The sequence below is a fragment of the Ranitomeya variabilis genome, chromosome 1 (assembly GCF_051348905.1).
Source record: "Ranitomeya variabilis isolate aRanVar5 chromosome 1, aRanVar5.hap1, whole genome shotgun sequence".
In the NCBI taxonomy this organism is placed as follows: Eukaryota; Metazoa; Chordata; class Amphibia; order Anura; family Dendrobatidae; genus Ranitomeya; species Ranitomeya variabilis.
Genome location: NC_135232.1, coordinates 206,292,652 through 206,314,977, shown reverse-complemented (window position 1 = coordinate 206,314,977; position 22,326 = coordinate 206,292,652). Strand labels below are relative to the sequence as shown.

General features: G+C 44.1%; 1 protein-coding gene across 11 annotated transcripts in view; it reads right to left on the bottom strand.

Moving 5' to 3' along the window:
* The window catches only part of TAOK3 (TAO kinase 3), a 285,308-nt gene that overhangs the window by 188,277 nt on the left and 74,705 nt on the right, over positions 1–22,326 (bottom strand). For all 11 annotated transcript variants that reach the window (XM_077292154.1, XM_077292162.1, XM_077292158.1 and 8 more), the window contains one exon: positions 261–354. The gene's annotated coding sequence lies outside the window, so the exon portion shown is untranslated. The remainder of the gene's footprint in view (positions 1–260; positions 355–22,326) is intronic.

Sequence of the window (22,326 nt, the reverse complement as noted above, 5' to 3'; positions counted from 1 at the left end):
AATGTTGTTTAGACTATGTTCACAATGCGTAAATATGAGACAAACACTAGTTGGGCCATAGACTGCAATAACACGAACAGAGTTCAAGTGAAGCCTGTTTGCTATTTCAGAAGGGCACAGAAAGCTGCAGTCTACACTTCAGGAAGGAAGTGAAGGGACCTTGTCTGTAAGAATGGCCTCTTTCTTTAGTGATATTAGGCTATTTTGATCTCATCTGACAAACACACATGAATATTTAATATTTTATAATAGTTCCATACCTGGAATGTGTGTGGCACGAATCATAGTCAGGCTTCCAAAACGACAACAAAAAGAAAACTGCTTCTATTCTCCAAACAGCGAGGAAATGCACATCTGTAATAAGGAAAGGAAAGATGGAAAAAAGGAGAATTTTATGAGAAACACAAAGTGCAGATACAGGACATCATCAACAAGCCCAAAAGTAACACTAGGCAATAAGACTACAGTCACACTACTGTTTCAGCATTCGATTTGCCTGCTAAAACAGAAGAAAAATGCAACATGCAGAACATTTGCTTCCTTTCTAAAAACAGATAAAACAGAAATATGATGGCCCCCTTAATAATAAACGGATTCGCTTTACGACATTATTCAGTTAGTTCCATTGTGACATCCTGTTTAGTTTAGCGGAAATGTGAACAGAGCCCAATATTAGCAATACACCCGGTACACAAAACGATGAGCATTACACGACTAGGGGAATATACATGGCCATGTAGTGTAAGGAACACTTTTCTAATTTGTGGTTGGGCCATTTCAGGCACAACCTTTAAATAACAAAAGCATGAATCGAAGTAAGCGTCTGTGCACACGTTGTGGATTTGCCTGCGGATTCGCAGCAATTTTCTATCAGGTTTACAGTACCAAATCCACTGTGCCCATGGTGCGGAAAATACCGGGCAGAAACGCCGAGTTGTATTTTCCGTAGATTGTCAATCCTTTGTGCAGATTCTGCAGCGTTTTACACCTGCTCCTCAATAGGAATCCACAGGTGTAAAACTGCAGGTGAAATCCGCACAAAAAAAAAATGGTGCGGAAAAATCCCCACACGAATCCGCAACTTGTGCACATAGCCTTAAGGTTTAGCCAAATGCGCACCTATACCTCTACTCGCATGTCACATGTCTGCTAGAGAAGTCCATGATCGACTGTAAAACTCCAGGCAATTTTACTGAGGGGTCTTTGGAGGCATTTAGAAAGTTTTGCCTGTGAAATTATTGGCCAAAAACCTTGATAAGCGCTTACATGGCTACTTCTCCATTACAGTGCGACCCCTCGGCCGGGGTCACACTATCAGTATTTGGTCAGTGTTTTACATCAGTATTTGTATGCCAAAACCTGGAGTGGAACAATCAGAGGAAAAGTATAATAGAAACATATGCACCACTTCTGCATTTATCACCCACTCCTGGTTTTGGCTACAAATACTGATGTGAAATACTGACCAAATACTGATAGTGTGACCCCAGCCTTACTCAGAAAATGGTTTCCTCGGCCTGAACTGAACACCAGCTCCAATTCTAAAGTAATGTTCATTTATCTGCCGCCCTTTCCTGACTACCCATCAACTAGAGGTGTTCGATTTCATGAAAAGTGACTTATCAAACATCTTTCTGACTTTTAGCATAAGGCCGGACAACCACTTTAATTGTAAAGTACTGTGAAATACATGAATAAATATTGTTATATATTAGCCCACTATTAGACCTTCTTCATATGTCTGTTTTGTATGTCAGTATGCGGTCCGTATGAGGACTGAAAATACGGCCATACGCACACCCATTGCAATCATTGGTGGTGTGCACGTCAGGTTTACCACATGGACCGTGTGTCAGTGTGGAAAAAAACGCAGATATGTCAGGTTTTTTGCATAGCAAGGACAAAATGCCTGCTGCACATGTGCACTCCAATGACACACAGACGACATTGTGTGTCATCAGCATGACACGTACCAGCTCCTGGGAAGAAGCGGGGCAGTACACACTGTTCCCAGGCAAAGGCTGGCAAACAATGATGGGAGTAAAATAAAATGAAAAAAAAAAAAAACACGACTGTGGGCTCATACGCAATTTTGATAGCCAGCAGAGGGAAAGCCCACAGCTGTGGGCTGATGTTAATATTCTGGGACAATATCTCATAAGATTCCGAGACTATTAACTGCTTACAGCTATCTTCTTAGCCTTTGCTGGTGAATTTACAGAGGACCCCATAAGAAGGAGAAGAGAAAAAAAAAAAAAGTAGGGTCCCCCTATAAACTCAAACCAGCAAAGGCTAAACAGACAGCTGAACCGAGCGCGAACTGTACTGCTTTTCCCAGGCGCCTGAATACAACTCCCATCATTGATTCCTGGTTACGCTGATCTCAGCGTGAGCAGGAGACAATAGATGAGGGCTGCCATCAGCAGCCGCCAGTGCCTGGGAAACCGCAAACTGTATTGATTCTTCCCAGGTGCTGGTACTGGTCACAAGAATGTGACACAGGGACAGCATGTGGGTGTCACTTACATACACACGGACCTCGCCAGTACTTGTTTTTCCTGTATAAAAAAAATAACCAGAACGTGTGAAGTAGGCCATAGGCACATTCACTCAGGAATTATGTGTCCAATAGTGACCAGTCAGGGTGGATGCCTAGACAACCGCATTAAAACTCAATGTTAAAAAAAAAACAAAAAAAAAAACACGTTATAGGAAATGTAGATTTAGCATTTAGCAACACTTTTCCCAGCTCTCTGCTGAATGCTATGGGTCAGGGAGCTGGACCCGAAGTGATCAGCACCTGTTTTTAAAGACAAAACGGTTTTCCTAAGGCCGGCGTCACACTAGGCGTATGAAAATACGGTCCGTTTTTTTACGGCCGTAATACGCGGAAATGTTCCCAAAATAGTGATCCGTATCTCATCCGTAGGCAGGGTGTGGCAGCGTATTTTGCGCATTTCATCCTCCGTATGTAATCCGTATGGCATCCGTACTGCGATATTTTCTCGCAGGCTTGCAAAACCGACATACAATGGATCCATGGGCTCAAATATTCGTTATTACTGTATTTATATTTAATTCAGCGCTAGATCGCAGAAAAGCCGGTAATTCAATTGCCGGCTTTTCCTATCTCCTTCACAAACCCAACAGGATATGAGACATGGTTTACATACAGTAAACCATCTCATATCCCTTCTTTTATTACATATTCCTCTTTACTAATGTAAGAAGTGTCTTGGTGTCAAATTTGGGGGCTCTAGCTATTAAAGGGTTAAATCGCGGAAAAAAACTGGCGTGGCCTCCCGCGCAATTTTCTCCGCCAGAGTGGGAAAGCCAGTGAATGAGGGCAGATCTTAACCCCTTTACCCTAAGGGTGGTTTGCACGTTAATGACCAGGCCAATTTTTACAATTCTGACCACTGTCCCTTTATGAGGTTATAACTCTGGAACGCTTCAACGGATCCCGGTGATTCTGACATTGTTTTCTCGTGACATATTGTACTTCATGATAGTGGTAAAATTTCTTTGATATTACCTGCGTTTATTTGTGAAAAAAATGGAAATTTGGCGAAAATTTGGAAAATTTCGCAATTTTCCAATTTTGAATTTTTATGCAATTAAATCACAGAGATATGTCACACAAAATACTTAATAAGTAACATTTCCCACATGTCTACTTTACATCAGCACAATTTTGGAACCAACATTTTTTTTTTTGTTAGGGAGTTATAAGGGTTAAAAGTTGACCAGCAATTTCTCATTTTCACAACACCATTTTTTTTTTTTTTTTTTTAGGGACCACATCTCATTTGAAGTCATTTTGAGGGGTCTATATGATAGAAAATACCCAAGTGTGACACCATTCTAAAAACTGCACCCCTCAAGGTGTTCAAAACCATATTGAAGAAGTTTATTAACCCTTCTGGTGCTTCACAGGAATTTTTGGAATGTTTAAATAAAAATGAACATTTAACTTTTTTTCACAAAAAATTTACTTCAGCTCCTATTTGTTTTATTTTACCAAGGGTAACAGGAGAAAATGGACCCCAAAAGTTGTTGTACAATTTGTCCTGAGTACGCCGATACCCCATATGTGGGGGTAAACCACTGTTTGGGCGCATGACAGAGCTCGGAAGCGAAGGAGCGCCATTTGACTTTTCAATGCAAAATTGACTGGAATTGAGATGGGACGCCATGTTGCGTTTGGGGAGCCCCTGATGTGCCTATACATTGAAACCCCCCACAAGTGACACCATTTTGGAAAGTAGACCCCCTAAGGAACTCCTCTAGATGTGTTGTGAGAGCTTTGAACCCCCAAGTGTTTCACTACAGTTTATAACGCGAGCCGTGAAAATAAAAATTATTTTTTTTTCCACAAAAATTATATTTTAGCCCCCAGTTTTGCATTTTTCCAAGGGTAACAGTTGAAATTGGACCCCAAAAGTTGTTGTCCAATGTGTCCTGAGTACGCTGATACCCCATATGTTGGGGTAAACCCCTGTTTGGGCGCACGGGAGAGCTCGGAAGGGAAGGAGCACTGTTTTACTTTTTCAACGCAGAATTGGCTGGAATTGAGATCGGATGCCATGTCGCGTTTGGAGAGCCCCTGATGTGCCTAAACAGTGGAAAACCCCCAATTATAACTGAAACCCTAATCCAAACACATCCCTAACCCTAAACCCAACGGTAACCCTAACCACACCCCTAACCCTGACACACCCCTAACCCTAATCCCAACCATAAATGTAATCCAAACCCTAACCCTAACTTTAGCCCCAACCCTAACTGTAGCCTTAACCCTAGCCCCAACCCTAAACCCAACCCTAGCCCTAGCCCTAACCCTAACGGGAAAATGGAAATTTTTTTAATTTTTTAATTTTTCGCTAACTAAGGGGGTGATGAAGGGGGGTTTGATTTACGTTTATAGCGGGTTTTTTAGTGGATTTTTATGATTGGCAGCCGTCACACACTGAAAGACGCTTTTTATTGCAAATAATATTTTTTGCGTTACAACATTTTGAGAGCTATAATTTTTCCATATTTTGGTCCACAGAGTCATGTGAGGTCTTGTTTTTTGCGGGACAAGTTGATGTTTTTATTGATAACATTTTCGGGCATGTCACATTTTTTGATCGCTTTTTATTCCGATTTTTGTGAGGCAGAATGACCAAAAACCAGCTATTCATGAATTTCTTTTGGGGGAGGCGTTTATACCGCTCTTTTATGTTTTGGCGCTTTTATACGATAAAAACTATTTTATAGAAAAAATAATTTTTGCATTGCTTTATTCTGAGGACTATAACTTTATTTTTTCTTTGATGACGCTGTATGGCGGCTCGTTTTTTGCGGGATAAGATGACGTTTTCAGCGTTACCACGGTTATTTATATCAGTCTTTTTGATCGCGTGTTATTCCACTTTTTGTTTGGCGGTATGATAAAGCGTTTTTTGCCCTTTTTTTTTTACGGTGTTCACTGTCCCACTAGTTAACCCCTTCAGTTTTATAGGTTGGGTCATTACAGATGCGGTGATACTAAATATGTGTACTTTTATTCTTTTTTTATTATTAGATAAAGAAATGTGTTTATAGGAACAATATATTTTTTTTATATTATTTTTTTTGGGAATTCTTTATTTATTTTTTTTTACACATGTGAATATATATTTTTTGTTTTACACTATAACATTGCCCCAGGGGGGCATCATGTTATAGTGTAAGATCGCTGATCTGACACTTTGCTGTGCACTGTGTCAGATCGGCGATCTGACGTGCACAGCTCCAGGCTTCCCGGCGCCTGCTCTGAGCAGGCGCTGTGAAGCCACCTCCCTGCAGGACCCGGATGCCGCGGCCATTTTGGATCCAGGCCTGCTGCAGGGAGGGGGTAAGAGACCCTCGGAGCAACGTGATCACATCGCGTTGCTCCGGGGGTCTCAGGGAAGCACGCAGGGAACCCCCCTCCCTGCGCTATGCTACCCTGTACCGCCGGAACACTGCGATCATGTTTGATCGCAGTGTGCCGGGGGTTAATGTGCCGGGGGCGGTCCGTGACCGCTCCTGACACATAGTGCCGGATGTCAGCTGACACCCGGCCGCGCTCCCCCTTTGAGCGCGGCCGATCGCATATGACGTACTATCCCATCGGTGGTCATACGGGCCCACCCCACCTCGACGGGATAGTATGTCCAATGTCAGAAAGGGGTTAATAGCCTAGGGAGGTACCATGGATATTGCCCCCCCCCTGGCTAAAAACATCTGCCCCCCGGCCACCCCAGAAAAGACACATCTGTAAGATGCGCCTATTCTGGCACTTAGCCTCTCTCTTCCCACTCCTGTGTAGCGGTGGGATATGGGGTAATGAAGGGTTAATGTCACCTTGCTATTGTAAGGTGACATTAAGCCAGGTTAATAATGGAGAGGCGTCAATTATGACACCTATCCATTATGAATCCAATAGTACGAAATGGTTAATAAAACACACATATTATTAAAAAGTATTTTAATGAAATAAAGACACATGGTGTTTTAAGATTTTATATTACTCTTAATCCACCTGAAGAACCTTGTCACCTGAAATAAAGTTAAACAAAACAAACAACAATATTCCATACCTTCCGTCATTCAGTCTTGTCCCACGCTGTAAATCCATCTGAAGGGGTTAAATCATTTTACACCCAGGAGCTCTGCTAATGCAGCTGTGTTGCTGCCTGTAAAACTTGGTGAATGAATGGAGTGCAGGGGAATGTCCTGTAGTTACCTCGAGTCGCGGTGATGCGCCCCCTGCTGGATGAACTCATATGAACTCGAGCCTGGGAAAATATTCTGAAAAGTTCCCAGGCTCGAATTCATACGAGTTCATCCAGCAGGGGGCACATCACCGCGACTCGAGGTAACTACAGGACATTCCCCTGCATTCCATTCATTCACAAAGTTTTACAGTCAGGAGCACAGCTGCATTAGCAGAGCTCCTGGGTGTAAAATGATTTAACCCCTTCAGATGGATTTACAGCGTGGGACAAGACTGAACGACGGAAGGTATGGAATATTGTTTTGTTTAACTTTATTTCAGGTGACAAGGGTCTTCAGGTGGATTAAGAGTATAATAAAATATTAAAACACCATGTGTCTATTTCATTAAAATACTTTTTAATAATGTGTGTGTGTTTTATTAACCATTTCGTACTATTGGATTAATAATGGATAGGTGTTATAATTGACGCCTCTCCATTATTAACCTGGCTTAATGTCACCTTACAATAGCAAGGTGACATTAACCCTTCATTACCCCATATCCCACTGCTTCACGGGAGTGGGAAGAGAGAGGCTAAGTGCCAGAATAGGCGCATCTTACAGATGTGCCTTTTCTGGGGTGGCTGGGGGCAGATGTTTTTAGCCGGGGGGGGGGGGTCCTATAACCATGGTCCCTCTCTAGGCTATTAATTTCTGCCCTCAGTCACTGGCTTTCCCACTCTGGCGGAGAAAATTGCGCGGGAGCCCACGCCAATTTTTTCCGGGATTTAACCCTTTAATTTAATAACTAGAGACCCCAAATTTTACACAGACACTTGTTACATTAGTAAAGAGGGATATGTAATAGAAGAAGGGATATGAGATGGTTTACAGTATGTAAACCATGTCTCATATCCTGTCGGGTTTGTGAAGGAGATAGCAAAAGCCGGCAATTGAATTACCGGCTTTTCTGCTATCTAGCGCTATATGAAAAAAAAAAAATAATTACAATATAAATAAATATATATCCAAAATCAAAAGAAAAAACAGAAAGAGCGGCACTGCCCCTATTATTGAAGCTCTTCACAGACTTTAAATCAGAATGCGGTATGCAGACTTTGACGAACAACCCAAGCCGTCGTGACTAGGTGGTGCTCCTCTAAGAAAGAATGTCCATAGGCATATTTAGAGTAAGAGAAAGTGAGGGCACTCCCCAATCTTCACGATTTCAGTCCTTTATTACAACAGAATCCAGCTAAAACATATGGCCGGGGGAGAGGGAGCCGGAGCTCGTGCGAGCAGGGGAGAGGCAGAGACGACAGCTGTTTCGCGCTGTGCTTAGCGATTCTACAGGTCAGTTTGTGCACAGGTGAAACAACAGATATGTAATGCCGGCCATAACACCACCCCCTGCTGTAACCCCTCCCACAAACCATACAATACACACATTTAAAAAGCACACTTTAAAACCACTGCCTAAGCCTAGGCTAATAACAAATACTTTTACCAAGGCTGACAATTAAAAAATGATCAAAATGACTCCAAAAATAGCACTTCACCTTCCAAAATATCCAAAGGTTAAACCATACCCATTAGCAATAGCAGAAGAAACAACAACAGCCGCCGCTGAAATAATTTCACTGCCGCCCCACAAAGCAAACCATACAGATGGATAAATAACAAATTAGAGGAAAATCGACATATCCACACGGTCATTGAAGCCTAATGGCCCCAATGCGTTACTACGTATGATCCATCTTGTCTCACATCTAAGAAGCAAGTTATCTAAATCACCTCCCTGTGCCGGCAGACCGACTTTTTCGATCCCGGCAAAGGTAAGGACCTCTGCATTACCGCCGTGCTTCTCTCTCACATGTGTGATCAGCCGCGGAACTCCTTTCCCTGACACCACTGATCTGCAACGCTCGCGAAACCGGACATATAGTGGCCGAATTGTCTTCCCTACATAGTAATACCTGCAGGGACAGAAGATCACAAACTACGTGATCTGTCCTGCATGTGATAAAATCCTTGACCATATGTTTTAATGCACCTATATGCAAAATCTGATCAGTCACATGCTGTTTGCACCACGGACAGTGTCCGCACTTAAAATTACCTTTAGGGATAGTGGCATTTAGCCAATTCTGATTCGGTCTGACAACCCGATTCCTCACCAATTTGTCTCTCAGCCTAACGCTTTGTTTGTTGGCTATTAGGGGGCCCTTAGCCACTACCTCAGCCAGCTCCTTATCCCGACCTAGAATATGCCAATTTTTCTTGATGGCCAGCCTTATTTGCTGATCCATACTACTGTGTTGAAAACTAAAGGTAAATCTTTTCCCTACATCAACCCATTGGGAAGGTAACTTCTTTATGTTCTTGCTCACCAATTCTCTCTCTCTCTGTGTGTGTGTGTGTGTGTGTGTGTGTGTGTGTGTGTGTGTGTGTGTGTGTGTGTGTGTGTGTGTGTGTGTGTATGTATGTATGTATGTATGTATGTATGTATGTATGTATGTATGTATGTATATATATATATATATATATATATATATATATACACATACATACACTATGTGTACACATTTATTCTACCTATTCTATTCTATTCTGTCAGTGTGATTTTACTGTACACCGCACTGAATTGCCGGCTTTTCTAGAGAACACCGCTGCGTATTTCTCGCAGGTCACACGCATGGTGAGTGTGTAATCCGTAATTTTCTTGCCCCATAGACTTTCATTGGTGTATTTTTTGCGCAATACGCTGACAAACGCAGCATGCTGCGATTTTCTACGGCCGTACAAGACCGTATAATACGGATCCGTAAAACACGGCAGATAGGAGCTGGGCCATAGAGAATCATTGTACCGTATGCAATCCGTATTCTCTGCGCCTCTCATACGTCCATAAAACACGCCAGTGTGACGCCGGCCTTATAAAACCCCTCTTTATTCGCTCTACATGCTCTGATACATGTTATACCCTTGCTGACTGATCAGAAGTTATACCTTTATTTTAAAGCATTCCTGGACACCTGTAAGGAATTAAAAAGCCGTACACAATCCATGTCATTGACGGAGACAAGAATGCTGCAAGTCAACGACTGTCATTCAGACAGGAACTGTGATCACTTACATGAGGAAGAAGTGAAACATGTCACATATAAGAAACCTTATACATGATGACAGGAAGTCGCACAAGTGCCATCATGCATGTACGAGCAGTAACTAATACCATGTGAGCCATCAGTGACCGAGAAGGACAAGAGGAGCTTCATACCATCAGATTAAGTGGTCGCTGTCACCAGGAAAGGGATCTGCTCGGCCGCCCCAAATGTTTCTCAAGGGAGTTTAGCTGTGTATTAGCATAATGGGAAGGATCTGAAATCTAGGGGAGGTAGAATGGGCGCGTGATTCTGCTCTACATCGGCAAGGGATAAGACCTTCCTTATTACCAATAGTCTGCAGAGGAGCAATACTGCTAATGATGCCATGTACACAATACAGATCACATTCACCAGCTTCTCTGCTCCTACTTATATACATCTAATTTACCACTTAGCAATTTAACTAAATAGGATCCGAACTATTACCAGATTATGGACATTCAGGTCCACTCCTAGAACTAAAGGCCTGTATAGTCTGGTGCTTGCTTCAAGACAGACGATTCAGCAGAACAGAGCAGAATCGGCACTGTGTGAGGCACCATTCTGGCATGTCCACACATTTTTACTGTGGTTTTTTTTTCCACAGAAAAAAAAAAAAGAAAAAGAACTGCGGTCAATTACCAGGAAAATGCAGCAGCAAATTCACATTAAAAATTAGCATTTTTAGTGTGAAAAACATATTGTTTTCCATTAATCTTAATAGGGGAAAACAAACAAACATGTGAATGCAGGATCAGAAAACTCTTCAATTTTGCCTTGATAATAAAATGCGGAAGTAAAGGCAATACTAAAGTAATGGCAAACCCGAAAGATCCATGGGAACCAACGCAAAAACTCATGTTCTTGTTATCTCTCCTTAGGAGCCAGAATACCAGAGCAGAAAATAGCTCTGCTCCCTCACCGGGGTCCCTGTCAGTCCTGAATGCCTCATACAACAGGCGCACAGAGGAATACTAACTTATGAGGAGCTCTGTTGGGTCCTGTTATAGTGCAAGTCGTTTTGAAGGGAAGAATATCCACCATTCCCCCTTTCCCCATCACATTTGATGGTGGCTGTTGCAGAAACTAACATAGATGTGTTGAAATCTTGGTTTTGGCATCCACATCGTGATGCTAAATACTTTTCCATTTAAAATGAAATCTGCCAATAGGACGAACCTCCTAAGCCGTCTACATGGGCTTGTAGGAATAGGAAGCTGAATAACATGGCACCTCAATATCTGTGAGCTCATGTTTATTCCAGAGAATTACAGATTTTGTTCTTAATACATAGATGAGGTGTTAAGGTCTATCCGACACCGACCTACCAAAGAATCTACCACCAAAGCTTAATTTACATGACAGGGAGCATTATTAGTGTGAGACACGTCCTGACAGCCAGACTGCTGCCCCGATCTCACTGCAGAGCTGTGTGTGAATAGACCTGACAGAGCTGCAGGGTCCGCTCATAGTGCTTCCATCTCACAGGCACAGCCTTGTCTGACGAGACGTGCGTGCAACTGGAAATCTCTTTGTGATCCCAAAACCCAGCTTTGGTGCACAGTTAGTTATACTCTCTCACAGCTCCGCAGTGAGATCAGGGGAGCAGAGAGCGTGGGTTATTACAATTCATTGGGGCATAGCCGTATCAGGTGCAATATTCCAAAGTTGCCATGTATATTTGTGCTGCTAAAACAAGCCTTAATATAGCCCTTTATAAAAAAAATAAAAAAATAATAAAAAAAAAATAAATAGATATCGTTCTTGGAATAAGGGGATGGAAAAGTGTACTAGTAAGTAGTATACTAGTAAGTATAGCCCTATTTTCTGTGAGATGTATTGGATTTGATATACTTTAAAGTAATTTTAGTCTAAGGATTCGAAAAGGAGGACAAAGACCCTTGACATTAGTTGCAAGCTTACATATTTTGGCCAGAATATCAATATCTCATTTATTTTTTTTTATCCCTGCAGGATGCGCCCAAGCTCTGTACTGTTATTGGGGTGAATTGGGACGTTTGATGATGTAGGGTGCACTTACATAGTGCTGGACAGCTCGCTTGATCCAATAGCCTTTAAGCCGGTATGATGCACTATATGTATCTGTGAATGGCACCTTATACAAGAATTGTGTGTTCATCCACCCCCTCAGGCTGTGTGCACATGTTGCAGATTTTTCGCGTTTTTTCGCTATAAAAACGCGAGAAAAACGCATACATTATGCATCCCATCATTTAGAATGCATTCTGCAATTTTTGTGCACATGAAGCATTTTTTTCCGCGAAAAAAACACATCGTGGTAAAAAACGCAGCATGTTCATTAATTTTGCGGATTTCCCACTATATTATTGCATTGGGAACCTCCGGAAAAATCTGCAAAAAAAAGGACGGTAAAAACGCTCAAAAAACTAATGCGGATTTCTTGCAGAAAATGTCCGGTTTTGCTCAGGAATTTTCTGCAAGAAATCCTGAACGTGTGCACATAGCCTCAAGGATAGATACGGTAGGTGTGTGAGTGACTATTAATCAGTGTTTTGCCAACTCCCGTGTTACCTCAGCCATATTTTGCTGGTGCCTGTCTGCATCTTGCAGTATATTTGTATTGTGACTAGGTTTTGGTAAATATCGCACCTTTGATTCTGCGAGGTGTTTAGACTTATTTTCTTTCTAAACCTATGTATAGCTCATTAGTACTGACTACAGCCAAGTCCTGCATATTTGGTGCCCAGCTTTCGGCTACATTCATGCATCTGATAACTGTAGAATTTTGTTCTTGGACAGCACATGGACACAGAATTTTGTGGATCTAGACACATCTGTAAAAAATATGGATCCGAATGCATTATCCATTGAGGCTACTTATAGTACCACGATCAACATGCTGCATGTTGGGAAATGGCTGCAGGGACACATGTTCCCTTGTGAAAGCCTCTTAATAGTTGCCCATGTGGTCTCCAAACCAATCTCTAGATATCAGAGAACTCTAGTAATCAGGGTGACTGACATCCTCCATTTGGTAACTTTATTAGCACAGAAAACTCTTCGTTATGGCCAGGCAGTGCCTTTATCAAGTCATAGAAAGAAAAAAAAAAAAAAAAAAGATATAGGCTTTATGGCATGAGTTTCCATAGTGGAGCAGCTGCATTCAAGCCTTATACACACACATACCCAATGCCAAGCGATGGATGGACTGGTGTAAAGCTGCCACCACTGGACTCTGGAGCAGTGGAAACATGTTCCGAGGAGTGACAAATCACTCTTTATCTGCCATTCTGAGATACGAATCTGGTTGGCATTAACGCCAGGAGAACATTGCCTGCCTGACTGCTTTGTGCCAACTAGAATGTTTGACCAAAGGGTAATGCTTTGTGGTTGTGTTACAGGACTTTACTTTGGCCCCTAAGCTCCAGCAAAGGGAAATCTTAAAGAAGTTGTCCACTACTATAACCTTTTTTTTTTTTTTCCATAAATCTTGCTATTATGTGCCACTGAAAACATCTACTGTGTTTATTTTAGCAATATTACCTTTTATCATGCTGTAGCAGCACATTTTAGTGCTGGATTCAGCTCTCATGGGGTTAATCGACAACTTCCTTTCTCCTGAGTCATTGTGCTCTAATACTACAAGTTCCATGATGCATTGCACTGCTACTAAGCCTGAACCTAGCACACCCTCTCCAAAACACACCCCAACCCCTCCCTCCTCTCCCCCCTCTAGCTTCAAAAAGATTTGTGATGTCATTTCTGTCCGACCTCCTCTTTTACATCTGTCCAACCCACACTCCATTACACACAGATAGAGGGATAGACAGATAGATAGATACAGATATATCTATGTCTATTTCCATAATTAGGTCCATATCCATGTTTCTAAACCCCTTCACCCCCTGGAGCTTTTTTGTTTTCATTTATCGCTCCCCTTCTTTCCAGAGCCATAATTTTTCCGTCAATATGGCCATGTGGGGGCTTATCTTTTGCAGAACAAGTTCTACTTTTGAACGCCATCATTGGTTTTACCTTGTCGTGTAGCAGAAAATGTGAAAAAAATTCAAAGTGCAATGAAATGGCAAAAAAAGTGCAATCCCACGCTTGTTTTTTGCTTGGCTTTTTGGCTAGGTTCACTAAATGCTAAGGCTGTGTGCACACGTTGCGGATCTGATTGCAGATCCGCAGCGTTTTTTGCTGCACTGAATTGCATCAAATCCGCAGTGTAGTGTACAACCAATGTAAGTCTATGGGAGCCGCAGACTTGTGCACATGCTGCGGAAAAAGCCGCACCGAAACCGCACCAAGAACTGCATCAAAACCGCACCAAAAACTGTATCAAAACCGCACCAAAACTGCGAAACTGCACCAGGTTTTGATGCAGTTTTTACGCAGTTTTTGGTGCAGTTTTTATGCTTTTTTGGGTGCGGTTTATGCGCGGTTTTAATGCCGTTTTTGGAAATAAGTAAATAAACGGAAAATGTGCATGATTTGAATGGAAACATGCATGAAAAAACGGATTCCAAGGCCGGATTCATCATTTCACAGCTCAGTTTCATACTTTTTTTTGCCGGATCCGTCGCTGTGCGTTTTTTCGCTGGACAGAGAAAACGTTCCTCTGTATGTGTTTTCCATCCGGCGGAAACAGCTTTTTTGACGGATCCGGCAAAAAACGGATGAAACTCTGAGAAAAAGACCGATCCGTCGGAAAAAAATTGATCCGTTTTTTTCAGAACTCGCCGGATTGTGCCTCACGGCAAAAACCTGATGTGTGAAAGCACCCAAATATATGGATAGATACATCTATGTATCTATAGATATATCTATAGATAAATATATCTATAGATAGATATATCCATAGATATATAATAGAAAGGCCGATGTTTCTATAAGGCTACTTTCACACTTGTGTTTTTCGCAATCCGTCTTTTTGGGAAAAAAACGGATCCTGCAAATGTGCTCGCAGGATGCGTTTTTTACCCATAGACGTGTATTAGTGAAGGATCGCGACGGATGGCCACACGTCGCGTCCATCGTGCAACGGATGCGTCGTGTTTTGGTGGACCGTTGGCACATCCGTCACGTCTGCCATTTTCTACCGCGCATGCGCGGCCAAAACTCCGCCCCATCCTCCCCGGACTTCAGAATGGGCAGCGGATGCGTTGAAAAACTGCATCCGCTGCCCACGACGTGCACAAATTTCACAACGTGCGTCGGTACGTCGGCCCAACGCATAGCGACGGACCCGTACCGACGCAAGTGTGAAACAGGGCTTAATGAGCATTTAATTTAATAAAAAACTGAAAAAAACGGCGTGGGCTCCCGCGCAATTTTCTGCGCCAGAGGGGGAAAGCCGACGGCCGAGGCCAATATTTGTAGCCTGCTATGAATATCAGCCCGCAGCTGTCTGCGTAGCCTTTACTGGCTATTAAAATAGAGGGACCCCCCCCAAAAAATGACGTGGGGTCCCCCTATATTTTATAGCCAGAAAGGCTACGCAGACAGCTGCGGGCTGATATTAATAGCCTAGAGAGGGGCCATGGATATTGGTCCCCCCCCCCCCCCGGCTACAAATACCAGTCCGCAGCCACCCCAGGAATGGCGCATCTGTAAGTCTACGTTCACATTAGCGTTCGGCGCCGCAGCGTCGCCGCATGCGTCATGCGCCCCTATATTTTAACATGGGGGCGCATGGACATGCATTGTGCTGCGTTTTGCGACGCATGGGTTTTTTTGGCCGCAAGCGTTGGGCGCAGAGGACGCAGCAAGTTGCATTTTTTTTGCGTCCAACTTTCGGCCAAAAAGGACGCATGCGTCGCAAAACGCAGCGTTTTAGCGTGCGTTTTGATGCGTTTTTGTTTGCGTTGTGCGTTGCGTCTCCGACGCTGCGGCGCACAACGCAAATGTGAACGTAGCCTTAGATGCGCCAATTCCGGCACTGAGGCTGGTTTCACACTTGCGTTTTTGGACGCTGCGTTTTAGCGCTAAAAAACGCATGCGTTTTTTTCCTATACTTAACATTAAAAACGCATGCGTTTTTTCGCATGCGTTTTGACGCGCTTTCGGCAACGCATGCGTTTTTGAACGCGCGCGTTTGTTTGCGTTAAAACGCATGCGTTTTTATAGAAAAAAAACAGAAAAAACACTGAAAAACCACCCACCACCATCAGGGTGATAAAGGGATCCAAACCCACAGGCTATGTCTCCACGGTACGGATGGGCGGCGGTATCGCCGCAGCAGCGAAGCCGCTCGGCGCTAAGCCCCGCCCCCTTAATGGGACGCGATCATGCTGGATGTGTTAACTCTTCACATCCGGGATGATCGCTCTCTCCCATAGGGCCCTGTGATATGCCTTGCGGGGACACTGCGTCCCCGCAAGGTGTACGGGCATGCTGCGATCTGAAAAGACGCGCAGCATGTCCGTAGTCGCAGGGCCGCCGCGTGCGGGTTTCCACGCATAGTGGAGACAGGATTTCATCAAATCCCCTCCACTATGCTGGAACATCTGGACGCTGCAGCGCTGCGCAGCGTCAAACAAGCAGCGTTTCCTGAACGTGGAAACATACCCTAACCCTACCCCTAACCTCACCCCTAACCGTTTAATGAACATTTTATGACATAGTGCCACGATATTTCAGTGCCACGTATGTAAGTGCTACGTGTCACGTATGTAAGTGTCACGTATGTAAGTGCCACGTATGTAAGTGCCACGTGCCACGTATGTAAGTGCCACGTATGTGCCACGTATGTAAGTGCCACGTATGTAAGTGCCACGTATGTAAGTGCCACGTATGTAAGTGCCACGTATGTAAGTGCCACGTATGTAAGTGCCACGTATGTATGTGCCACGTATGTAAGTGCCACGTGCCACGTATGTAAGTGCCACGTATGTAAGTGCCACGTGCCACGTATGTAAGTGCCACGTATGTAAGTGCCACGTATCTAAGTGCCACGTATCTAAGTGCCACGTATCTAAGTGCCACGTATGTAAGTGCCACGTATATAAGTGCCACATATGTAAGTGCCACGTGCCACGTATTTCAGTGCCACGTATTTCAGTGCCACGTATTTCAGTGCCACGTATTTCAGTGCCACGTATTTCAGTGCCACGTATTTCAGTGCCACGTATTTCAGTGCCACGTATTTCAGTGCCACGTATTTCAGTGCCACGTATTTCAGTGCCACGTATGTAAGTGCCACGTATGTAAGTGCCATGTATTTCAGTGCCACGTATATAAGTGCCACGTATAAGTGCCATGTGCCACGTATGTAAGTGCCACGTATGTAAGTGCCACCTATGTAAGTTCCACGTATTTCAGTGCCACGGATTTAAGTGCCACGGATTTAAGTGCCACGGATTTAAGTGCCACGGATTTAAGTGCCACGGATTTAAGTGCCACGGATTTAAGTGCCACGTATGCAAGTGCCACGTGCCACGTATTTCAGTGTCACGTATCAAAGTGCCACGTATTTCTGTCACGTTTACGGTTAGGGTTGATGTCACTGCTCTATAGGACCCTCAGTGACACACTGACAGGAGACAATGGCTCCTGCAGTGCATCACTGAGGTTACTATAGTTCACTGGTCTCACTTTATGGCAAAAAGCTGCGTGGGAACTTTCTCATACAGCATACCATAAAGTGAGACTATGGACTATTTTCTCACAGGGGCGTAGGAATACATTGTGGGGAATACATTGTGGAAGGATACCTTCCTCCCCTCATTGTGTTCCTGGAGCCCCTGGAGAGTGGTTGCATCAGCAGATGCTCCTGCTCTCCACGGGAGATCGTCGTGGGACACTCGTTTTAATTGGATTTCTGCGGATCAGGGAGTATATTGGTTGTTTATTATTTTAATATTTTTTATGACACTGGCTTCGGGGATCAAAGTGACAAGTGATGGTGAGTATGTAATCTATGTTATATGTACTGTATGTCTGTATGTATGTACTGTATGCGCATGTCGTCACATGGCGCATGTCGTCGCATGGCGCATGCAGTCGCATGGCGCATGTCGTTGCATGCCGTCGCATGGCGCATGCAGTCGCATGGCGCATGCAGTCGCATGGCGCATGTCGTCGCATGGCGTCGCGTGGCGCATGTCGTCGCATGCCGCATGTCGTCGCATGGCGCATGTTCTGTATGTGTGTATGTACTGTATATGTGTGTTTTTTTTTTGTTTTTTTTTTACATTCAACACATTAGCCGGATGATGGGACTACTACTGTCCCATCATTGGCTAATGTGTCACTGTAGCAGGCAGAGCACGATGGGACTTGTAGTCCCATCGGACAATGCCTGCACACAGAGACACACACACACACACACACACACACCAAAGACCACCCCACCCCCCGCAGCAGACCCAGCACATACCGGCACCGGCAGCAGAGCCCCGGCCCCCACCCCCACATAACAGCGCAGAGCCCCGGCGCTGTACCTACATACCGGCGCTGGCACGCAGAGCACCGGCCCCCACCCCCACATGCCGGCGCAGAGCCCCGGCGCCGTACCTACATACCGGCGCTGGCACGCAGAGCACCGGCGCCGGCACGTACATACAGACCTCAGCGCCCGCACCTTCATCATCCCTGCCTAGCCCCGCCCGCCCCCAGCACAGCCCCGCAGGCAGCCACCAGCCCCGCCCACAGCCCAGTCACTCTTGATGAGTGACTGCTCTGACTGTGCGGCTGGGACACACCTGCTGCTGACGTCACGTCAATTTCCAGAGCCTGGAAATTGACGTGACGTCGGCGGAAATAAGCGGCGGCTGCAGCCTGGGGGTCACGTGACCCGGACTCAGCCGCCGCTACAGCGCCGCTCACAGGCAAAAACGGCAACAAAAGGTATTTGCACAATTCATCAGGGGCCCCGGGGGGATACATTGGGGGGTTAATTGAAAGTAGTGGACAACCCCTTTAATTTCAGCATATCAAGACAATTTGGACAATTGTAGCGTTGAACTCCGTGGGAACAGATTGGAGAAGGCCCTTTTCTGTTCCAGCAGGACTGTGCTCCTGTGCACAAAGCAAGGTACATAAAAGAAAATGGTGGTGTGGAAGATCTTGGCGTCAGGGTTCTGTGTCAACCGAACGCCACTGGCATGACCTAACCTAGAACAAAGTTTGCATGCCATGCCCTGTAGTCCACTCTCAGCGTATGGCCATTAAAATATTTTTGGACAAATGGGCAAAATTCCCAATGACAGTCCAAAATCTTGTAAAAAGGTTGCCCAAAAAAAGAGTAGATGCGGTTAGAGATGCAAAGGGAGAACCAACTCCATATTAAGGTCTATGGATTTATAATGGTATGTCAGAAGTTACTGGAGGTGAAATGCATAGGTGCCCCAACATTTATCCATACGGTTATACCGGAGAAACAAGAGTCAAAACTGGCCAGATAGTAGCAAAAAATTATTAAACATTTATTGAAAATTCATGTCATCAATTTTCACCTAAAAACATACATGTCATATATAGTGAATAACAATTTGTAAGAATGGATACAACCAATGATCCAGGTTCACAGGGCGGGACAATAGTAAATCTAGTATCATAACAAGGTACTTGTTACCTACACATAAATGCTAGTGAGTCCGATGTATAGCAATTGAAACAAATAGTACAATTGCGTAATTTGCACAAACTATGCAGGTAAAATCGCCATACATCATAAATATACAGACCGCAACATGTGAGATTAAGTAAAGAGATAAGGAGGCTAATTACCCATATATCTCAAAATGTCCCGTCTGGATCCTGGTCACGTACCCCATATATGGTCACGTACCCCACTATTTATCCATACGGCGCTGTGTGGTGTAAACAGCTTGAAAACACATTAGAATAAATTATTAAATAGAATTAACAGATCGGCATGCTTGGAAAGGCCTTGTTCCCGCATGCAACATTTTTTTTCCCCCGCAGGTGTCTACACCAAGACATGCAACAGGAATCTGCTCTCTGAAAAAGTTGCATCAAATCCTCACCCCAAAATGTTTTTTTTTTTTTTTTAAAGCACAGAAATGCTGGGATTCTGTGCTTGAAGGGAACCTGTCACCCCCAAAATCGCAGGTGAGCTAAGGCTACGTTCACATTAGCGTTGTGCGACGCAGCGTCGGGCGCCGCTGCGTCGCCGCATGCGTCATGCGCCCCTATATTTAACATGGGGGCGCATGGACATGCGTTGTGCTGCGTTTTGCGACGCATGCGTTTTTTGCGGCGCACGCGTCAGGGCGCACAGGACGCAGCAAGTTGCATTTTTTTGCGTCCAACTTTCGGCCAAAAAGGACGCATGCGTCGCAAAACGCAGCGTTTTAGCGTGCGTTTTGCTGCGTTTTTGTTTGCGTTGTGTCGCCGACGCTGCGTCGCACAACGCAAATGTGAACGTAGCCTAAGCCCACCGGCATCAGGGGCTTATCTACAGCATTCTGTAATGCTCTAGATAAGCCCCCGATGTATCCTGAAAGATGAGGAATAAAGGTTATATTATACTCACCCAGGGGCGTTCCAGGTTCGGGCCTCCCATCTTCATCAGATGACGTCCTCTTCTGGTCTTCACGCTGCGGCTCCTGCGCAGGCGTACTTTGTCTGCCCTGTTGATGTCAGAGCAAAGTACTGCAGTGCGCAGGCGCTGGGCCTCTCTGACCTTTCTCGGCGCCTGCACCCTGCAGTACTTTGCTCTGCCCTCAACAGGGCAGACAAAGTACGTCTGCGCAGGAGCAGCAGCTTTAAGACAAGAAGAGGACGTCATCGTAATAAGATGGGAGGCGCCGGACCAGCAGCGGGACCGCCCCTGGGTGAGTATAATCCAACGTCTTTTTCTCATCTTTTAGGATACATCGGGGGCTTATCTACAGCATTACAGAATGCAGATAAGCCCCTGATGCCGGTGGGCTTACCTCACCCGCGATTTTGGGGGTGACAGATTCCCTTTAAACACAAGTTATCTATTTTTTCAGGCTCTTCATATAAGACTATAAAAAAAATATATATATATATATTTTTTTTAAATGCACAGTACAATAGCACCTTGAAAAACAGAGGGAATGAGTTTTCATGATATTGAAGTCTAAGGGGCAACGTTTCTCCTTATGGAGAGTGACATACCAGCTCTGGCTTGTCAAGGTAAGGAGGCTTATTTGCCGTGCAATGCTCCTCTGGGAAATATGCAAATTGCCTCTTCAGAGAAAAAGAGGACTTAACTCTATAGCGCCACCAGTTGGAAGTAGCGATCCTACAAGTCACAATCAACCCTTTAAACGAGTCATGCAATATGGCTTAGAATAAAAGCAAAATCAGTATCTCAATTTGCACTTTTAAATGCAGATTTCTCTGCACAAAAAAAAAAAAAAAAAACTCATCATTTTCACGGTATGAAATACTGGCCTAATGGACCATTAAAGAAATAAAAATAAAAAAGTACGGATTGTCTCTTTACAGGGATGCTAAATAAGACTTTCAGACATTACGTATAATGAAAAGATCCTATTTATTAACGGTCATTTCTTGTTCCTCTTTTGAGACGGTCCCATTTCCACAGGGCTATAATTTGGTATTAACGCTCACTAACGGTACGTTACAATTAAAAACTGAAGGGAAGCCCCCTCCTTCCTGCTGCGGTATTCTGACACATCTCCATACAGCGGGGGCATGATACAACCTTCTGGTCACCTCCACATAGCCCTCTGCGGCTCCGCCTGTTATTGTATGTAGAGCTTATACTGTACTTTGACACGTGCAGAATTTGGGCGTTTTCAGTCATTAAACAAGTTTTCGACTATCAAACACCCTGCACTGCAAATATCACTCCACGCACAATGTGCTGCTTAGAATGAGTGATTTCTGGCTACAACACAAGTTTGGCATGTCCTTATTACATACAACCGGGCATCTACACAGCAAAGCAGTGAGCGTGGACCCTGGAGAAAGGCAGGGTGGATAGAGTGCTTATTAAAAACTCCGCCACTGTGTGCAGCTGTTTTTTGCCTTTGTGAATCTTATTGGCCTTTAAAAGTTAATTTTTTTTCTAAAAGGTCATTGTGACATCACTAGTGCAAGATAACCTTTACCCCCCTGCTTCTATCCCGTAATGTTTACATCTTCCAATATAATATAACTAGATGGTGGCCCGATTCTAACGCATCGAGTATTCTAGAATATGTATGTATGTATGTATGTATGTATGTATGTATGTATGTATGTATGTATGTATGTATGTATGTATGTATGTATGTATGTATGTATGTATGTATGTATCAGCCACACAGTATAGCACAGGCCACGTAGTATATAGCAGACAAATACTACGTGGCCTGGGCTATATACTATGTGGCTGTTATATACATGCATACATATTGTAGAATACCCGATGCGTTAATACAGCCCACGCAGTATATAACAGTGGCCACGCAGTACATAACACAGCCCAAACAGTATATAACACAGCCCACGCAGTATATAGCAGCCA